Below are 6,454 nucleotides of genomic sequence, written 5' to 3'. Positions count from 1 at the left end.
AGGGACCTTCACAATATGGCATTTAAAATGTTTTAAGAATTTAGGACTTTTTATGACAGTGAGACACTGTGCTGGCAGCATCAAGCTACTTAAAGAAGATGATGGTCACTGTAGAACCTCCTTATGGCATTAGTTAGCTATTTGGATAAGAAACTGCTCTTATGTGGATTGCTTTATGCTATGCTGTATAAACTAGAAATGCAGTACCCACAGAAAAATGACTGCTGAAGCTGCTAAAGAAGATGAGACAAGTGTTCGCTTTGGCAGCACATGTACTAAAATTGGAATGATACAGAGAAGATTAGCATAGCCCCTGCGCAAGGATGACACACAAATTTATGAAGTATTCCATATTTTTAATGAGCATGTGATCAAGCCGGACTCTCTGAACGTGGTTGACAGTGAAGACTGACTGAGAAGCCAAGGATAATGGCACTGGGATTTGTTTCTACTGCATGCACTGACTTTTTGGGATCTTAGTCTGTTTGGATGCATATCTTCCTAGGCCTGGATGGAGGTGGGGAGGGCCTTGGACTTCCCACAGGGCAGGGTACCCTGCCCTCTCTTAGGGCTGAAGGGGGAGGGAGGAGGGTGTGTGGGAGAGAAATGGGAGGAGGGGAAGAAGTGGAAATTTTGAATGGTATTATTTATAAAGCAATAAAATAAGAAAAAAGAAGGTGACACAATTTTTCGGGGTTCCTACTTCATGAGAGCATTCTACAGAACACAGAAGAAAGCAACTGATGGACTTTGTCATTCCAAGGAAAAACAGACCTTCAAATTTCCTGCTTCATGGAAAAGTCTGCTGAATACTATGAGCTTGTAGGCTGAAGATTTGATGGCCAATGATACAGAAAAACTTTGGGTGACTGTACAGGCATTGATATGTCTCTGTCAATTTTAGATTTTTGGAAGTTGCTTATGATCCATTTCCATTTACTTAGGCAATATTATATCCTTCTGGAGTCTCTGATGGAGTTGAAGAATGGATAGTTATGGTTTGTCTTAGTTATGATAAAAGAAAAAGTAGATATTGTGGCGGACTTCTCGACCAGTGAGGAAGAACGACCACCACACCAGGATTCTACTCAGAACACGCTTTACTGGAGTGCCCTTGATTGATGGGGAGCAGGAAACGAGGGGCAGGAAGGGAAGGGCTGGAAGCGAAGGGGCAGGTAGCGAAGGGGCAGGGAGCTAAGGGGAGAGACAGCATGAAGCGAAGGGGCGAAGGGCACTGAGGCAGCTGATTAAATAGGGAATTGGCCCACGGGTCACCCTGTGATTGGCTGCCACCAACAGCTGACACCAGACCATATCGGGATAGGCTCAAGGATCCTCATCCACTGCGCATGCGGGAAGCGGGGGACACGTAGCTCTCAAAGGCATAGCCAAATATGGAGTTGTTTATTTCCAACAAGTCAGGATGTCGGCGCCATCTTGTAATGGCGATCCTGTCCGGCTCACTACAAGATATAAATATTGTAACTGTAATTCTTGATACCTTTTTATATGTAATTTTATTATGTTAAAATTAAAACCTTTTTTTATTTAAACAGAAAAAGGGAAATGGTGTGCAAGCTCCTTCTGTTTATGTGTTGCTTTTATTGCTTAATGAATAAAGAAACTGCTTTGGCCTATAGCAAGGCAGAACTTAGTTAGTTAGGGAAAACTAAACTGAATGCTGGGAGAAGGAATGTAGAGTCAGTGAGAAGCCATGTAGCCCCTGCCAGAGACAGAAGCTGGACAGAACTTTATCCAGTAAGACACAGCCACGTAGTGATACACAGATTAATGGAGATAGGTTAGTTTGGGATATGATTTAGCCAGAAATAGTCTTAAGCTATTGGCCAAACAGTATTAATACAGTTTCTGTGTGGTTATTTTGGGGCTGAGCATCCAGAAACAATCTAGCAGCCTCATAAAACAATAAACTCTCCTCTGTATGTTCCACAAGCACCATACTAACTCATATGGTGGTCAGTACATCTGAGGAAATTCCTTTCTGTAAAGAGACCTGGTAAAACAGAGCCAAAGCCCAGACGACAAGTAAGTGAATTGATCACAGTGACCTCCAGAATGAATATCTAGTGATCTGAAAAGTACATTGAACTGTAGTGTGGAAATATGCAAAAGGCAAAATCACAAACTAGGAAGTTACTGGAGTCAACATCAAAACAGAAGAGGGAAAGAAGCAAATGGATGTTACATAGTGAAGAGTAGCCTGAGGAACTTAGGTTAAATGGAGGGGAAGAGAATGTATGTCACAGGTACTAGATGTAGACTGTCGATATTACAGGAAGTGATGCAGTCTCATAGAAGTCTTGATCTGGCTCAGTTCTCCCCTGATCCAAACCAGAAAGTCACTTGTGAATCTGAAGTCTCCTGATGTTTGTGCAAGATGTGATTTTGTTATTATAGAAGTCATAGGTAATTATGCCACAGAAACCAAGGCAAGTTCCATGGAGGAGGAGAGAAGAAAAAGAGTAAGGAAGAAGCAGTAAAGAAAAAGGAGGAGAAGAACTTGGGTTATTTATTTATTTATTTATTTATTTATTTATTTATTTATTTATTTGGAATCCATTCCCCCAGTTCATATACCTCAAATAGAAGTATGCATTCATTATCTTTATCTGAAGTAAAATCTATTTACACTGATTTTAAAATTTAATGGCATGTTTATGCTGTAGTGCTTATTCTCAGAAGTAGTGCTGCAATAGATGAAACATATTTCCTTCAACAGAAAGGAGAATATTATAGTTTAATATTTATAAGTATGACTCATATTTTTAAATGCTAAATAAAAATATTATAATTATTATACATTGCTAGCAATAATTTTTTTATGTTTCCCATTTAAAGACTAGAGGTAATATTCATGACAAAAACTATACTTCAAACTGAATGCCGAATAAAGTGGTTTTAAATAACCAGAGTGAGCTGCATATCTAAGTAGAATGCAAATCAGCTTAACTGTTTTATGTCAGATTTTCTATTAAGGGAAACGATCATAATAAAATTAATAAAGCTACTGTATTTTGAGTAGATTTTTAGTTCAAGTACTGTGATGTATATTTTACAGTTTGCATATATTTTCTTATCTAATGCTTACAATAACCTCAAAAAGTCAATACTATTAACCCTATTTTGTGAGTTGGGAAACTGTTAATCAGATTTCCGTGACTGTAGTATATAATGTGACATAATTCATTTATTAAGAGAAAATGTTTATTTTGACTCATGGAGTTAGAGGTTTCTAGGCATGATTGTTTTGTCCCTGTTGTGTTGGGTCTATGGAGAGAAAACCCATCAAGGTGAGTATATTGATAAAGCAAAAATGCCCCCTTCATGGACAGGAAGCTTATAAAAGTTTGGCAGTTTGGGGTCCCAAAATCTCATGAAAGCACATCTCCAATGATTTAAATATATAACCAAGAGGCCCCACTATTTAAGGTTTCCACTACCTCCCAGTAGTTTATTCTAGAACCAAACCTAATATATGGGCCTTTGAGAAACATTCATGGTCCAAATTATATCAGAAACCATGGTGCAAGGAGATTAAGATCTGTAAGAGTTTCTAAGCAGTTGAACTAATATTTACTGTGTCTCCTACCATAAGGTTGCATTTATTTAATATTTCCCCATTGTTTCTTGAATTTCAGTTTTTAGGGGATGACTGATGATCAAAATGTTATCTGTAGAAACTATCAGACGATACAGAATCAAGGACTAAAGAGTTACATTATGATACCACTAAGTGCCGGGCGGTGGTGGCGCATGCCTTTAATCCCAGCACTCGGGAGGCAGAGGCAGGCGGATCTCTGTGAGTTCGAGACCAGCCTGGTCTACAGAGATAGTTCCAGGACAGGCTCCAAAGCCACAGAGAAACCCTGTCTCGAAAAACTAAAAAAAAAAAAAAAAAAAAAGAAATGATACCACTAAGTAATCCCACAATATAGTATACAATATACTCTTTTGCATTTCCAAGATTCTTTCTGAAAAATGAATCTCAGCATTTTCCAACCTCACATGAACTACTGCAACATGCACAGAACCTTCTTTAGCCAAAGGGCTCTGATGGAATGGGATGTCTCTTACCAGCAAACTGCAAGCATGTAAGAGACCACTTGATTAACATAAAATGTGTCATCCAATGAAGATGGTTTAAATGCTGATGTCTGCAAAAGAACACCCTTAACAGAATACTCTAGAGAGGTTGCACCCTATGATGGCTCACACCATCTCCCTCTTCCTTCCTTCCCATCATTTCCCTTGGCACTCCAGTTATTTCCTAGAAGAAGCTTGCTGTGTCCAAACAGGCATAAAACCTCTCATACATACACCAGGACCAAGAGTCCTTTTCAGTGTGTTTTCCCTTCTACTGGCAGGAAAGGAAAACAGGAAGTTCATCTCACCTAATCCCACATAATTCCACAGAAACAAAGCAGTTATGATTTGACAGGGCAACAAAAATAGATTCCCAACACACAGGAAAGTATTTTATCCTTCAGCAAAGATAGCAATCTAAATTAAAAGTCTTCATTGTTAATAAGCTAGTACTTACTCACTCATTTGGAATTTATTTACATTTTAAAAGAACCTTGTTCTTTCTTAGGAATGGTTGCCTCTAATTTTTGGTAGAAACATGATGCATGAAAAAAATGTGATTTCTCATCTACTAGTACCTAAAGTATCTTTTTTTTTTAATGCAAGAAGGTTTTGAGTTACTACGTTACTAGCAAAATCTTGCTTAAAACAAAACAAAAACAACAACAAACATTTCTAAAATTTTATGGTGGCAGAGAAACCAATGGACACTAACACAAATTGAAGAATAAAGAGCAGTGAATGGAATTTTAATGTTACAATAACTTTCATTATCTGGATGTGTTGACATTCATAGAAAAAATCCACATGCATTTTTAGTAAAAAATAATTTGGTTGCATAAAATAAGATTACTTACCTCCATAAACATTTTTTTGATTTTATTGCACTATGACTAAAGCCAAAAGCATTTGCCACCATAGGGAAACAAATTTCTGAATTGCAAAACAATTCAAATGTGTGAGTGGGATCCCACATGACTCCAGTGCTTACACAGACAAATCAGGGAATTAAAATATGCTATTTCTCTGGGATGCATTCTAATGAATCCAGGGCCTTAAAAAATAAATAAGATAAAAGCTACAAGGGCCCACCCTTCCTGAAAATACTACCACTTAGCTAAATACCAGTCAGCCCCAATCTCAGCCTCTTCAACACTCTCACTTGTTTCCACACCAGTCTGTCAATTTATAACAGTCAGACTTAATCCAGAGAGGAATACCTCTTTAAAACTTTTGAGACAGGCAAGCACAAGAAACAATTTAACAAGCTGGAACTCCACTTGGTTTGGGCTATACATACATCCATTTCATCATAATACACCTATAAACCCAAGACCCCCATTTGAATCAAGCAAATACACAAAAAGTAGACGAAATGCTTCCAATCCTAGCTACCATCAGTGATTCATTTTTCCTGGACAGTTTCTACTTAAACAAATTTCTGAATAAACTTTTGATAATAGGGCATGTATATGATTTAAATTGGATATATGTGGGAAGGGATATGCATAGTAGAGGAAACAACTATATAATACAAAGCTGTCAAACAACATAGAGAACCAACGTCACTATGTCATTTAATAGGTAGGTTACTCTTTCTCATTCTGGTTCCCATACAAAGAAACCTGGTGACTGTTGTTCTTAATTTCTGACTGGCTGTGGGTTAGAGGGTAAAGACATTACGCGAGGAAGAAGACACAGACACGCGGCGGTCCCACGTGGGTGCACTTTAATGGGGGGGGTAACAGGCAGGTAAAAGGTGTGTGGACACAAGGGGGAAGCGGGGAAGAAGAGAGAAGGGAGGAACTCGTGGCGGCCTTTGCTTTTTAACGGGGAATGCAAAGGCTTCTGGGAAATGTGTCCCATGCTCGCGTGTGCTGGAGTCCAGCGGAATGCTGGGAGCTGTAGTTTTGCAGAGGAACAACATTTCACCATTTTGGTTTGATTAAAAAAAATTGGGGGACCTTAAAGGGTAGGGAATGGGGGCGTAGCCCAGTCTCTCATGATTGCTTTCTGCTGGCTCTGGGCGTTGAGGGGTCCAGGGAGTGTCTGATTATTCTGCCGATGTCCCACTGATGTCTGAGGTCGCTGGTGTTGCTGGTCGCTGGTGTCTGGGATGGCTGATTGTACTGCTGGCATTTGAAGTCCTGGCTGTCGTCTGAGGTGGCTGATTGAAGAAATCTGTCTGGCTTTTCCTGAGTAGCTGGGTCATCATTAAGATGCTGGAAGGCAAAAGTTGCATTAGTAAAAGGAAAAAAATTAAAAAGGGGGGGGGATAGGAGATCTGGGGTGAGGGAGTCTTATGATGTCCGGGGTTAAGAATGATAAAAAATTAAATGATACTTATTCC

General features: G+C 39.1%; 1 non-coding gene across 1 annotated transcript; it reads left to right on the top strand.

The window, feature by feature from the left end:
- Positions 1-251: 251 nt before the first annotated feature.
- On the top strand, positions 252-358 carry LOC142856636 (U6 spliceosomal RNA). Its single transcript, XR_012911680.1, has one exon. It is a non-coding gene; the product is annotated as a U6 spliceosomal RNA (small nuclear RNA).
- The last annotated feature ends 6,096 nt before the right edge of the window (positions 359-6,454 follow it).

Source organism: Microtus pennsylvanicus, chromosome 8, assembly GCF_037038515.1.
Source record: "Microtus pennsylvanicus isolate mMicPen1 chromosome 8, mMicPen1.hap1, whole genome shotgun sequence".
Taxonomy (NCBI): domain Eukaryota; kingdom Metazoa; phylum Chordata; class Mammalia; order Rodentia; family Cricetidae; genus Microtus; species Microtus pennsylvanicus.
The sequence above is the reverse complement of the archived record's forward strand: the minus strand, read 5'-3'. Positions and strand labels throughout refer to the sequence as shown.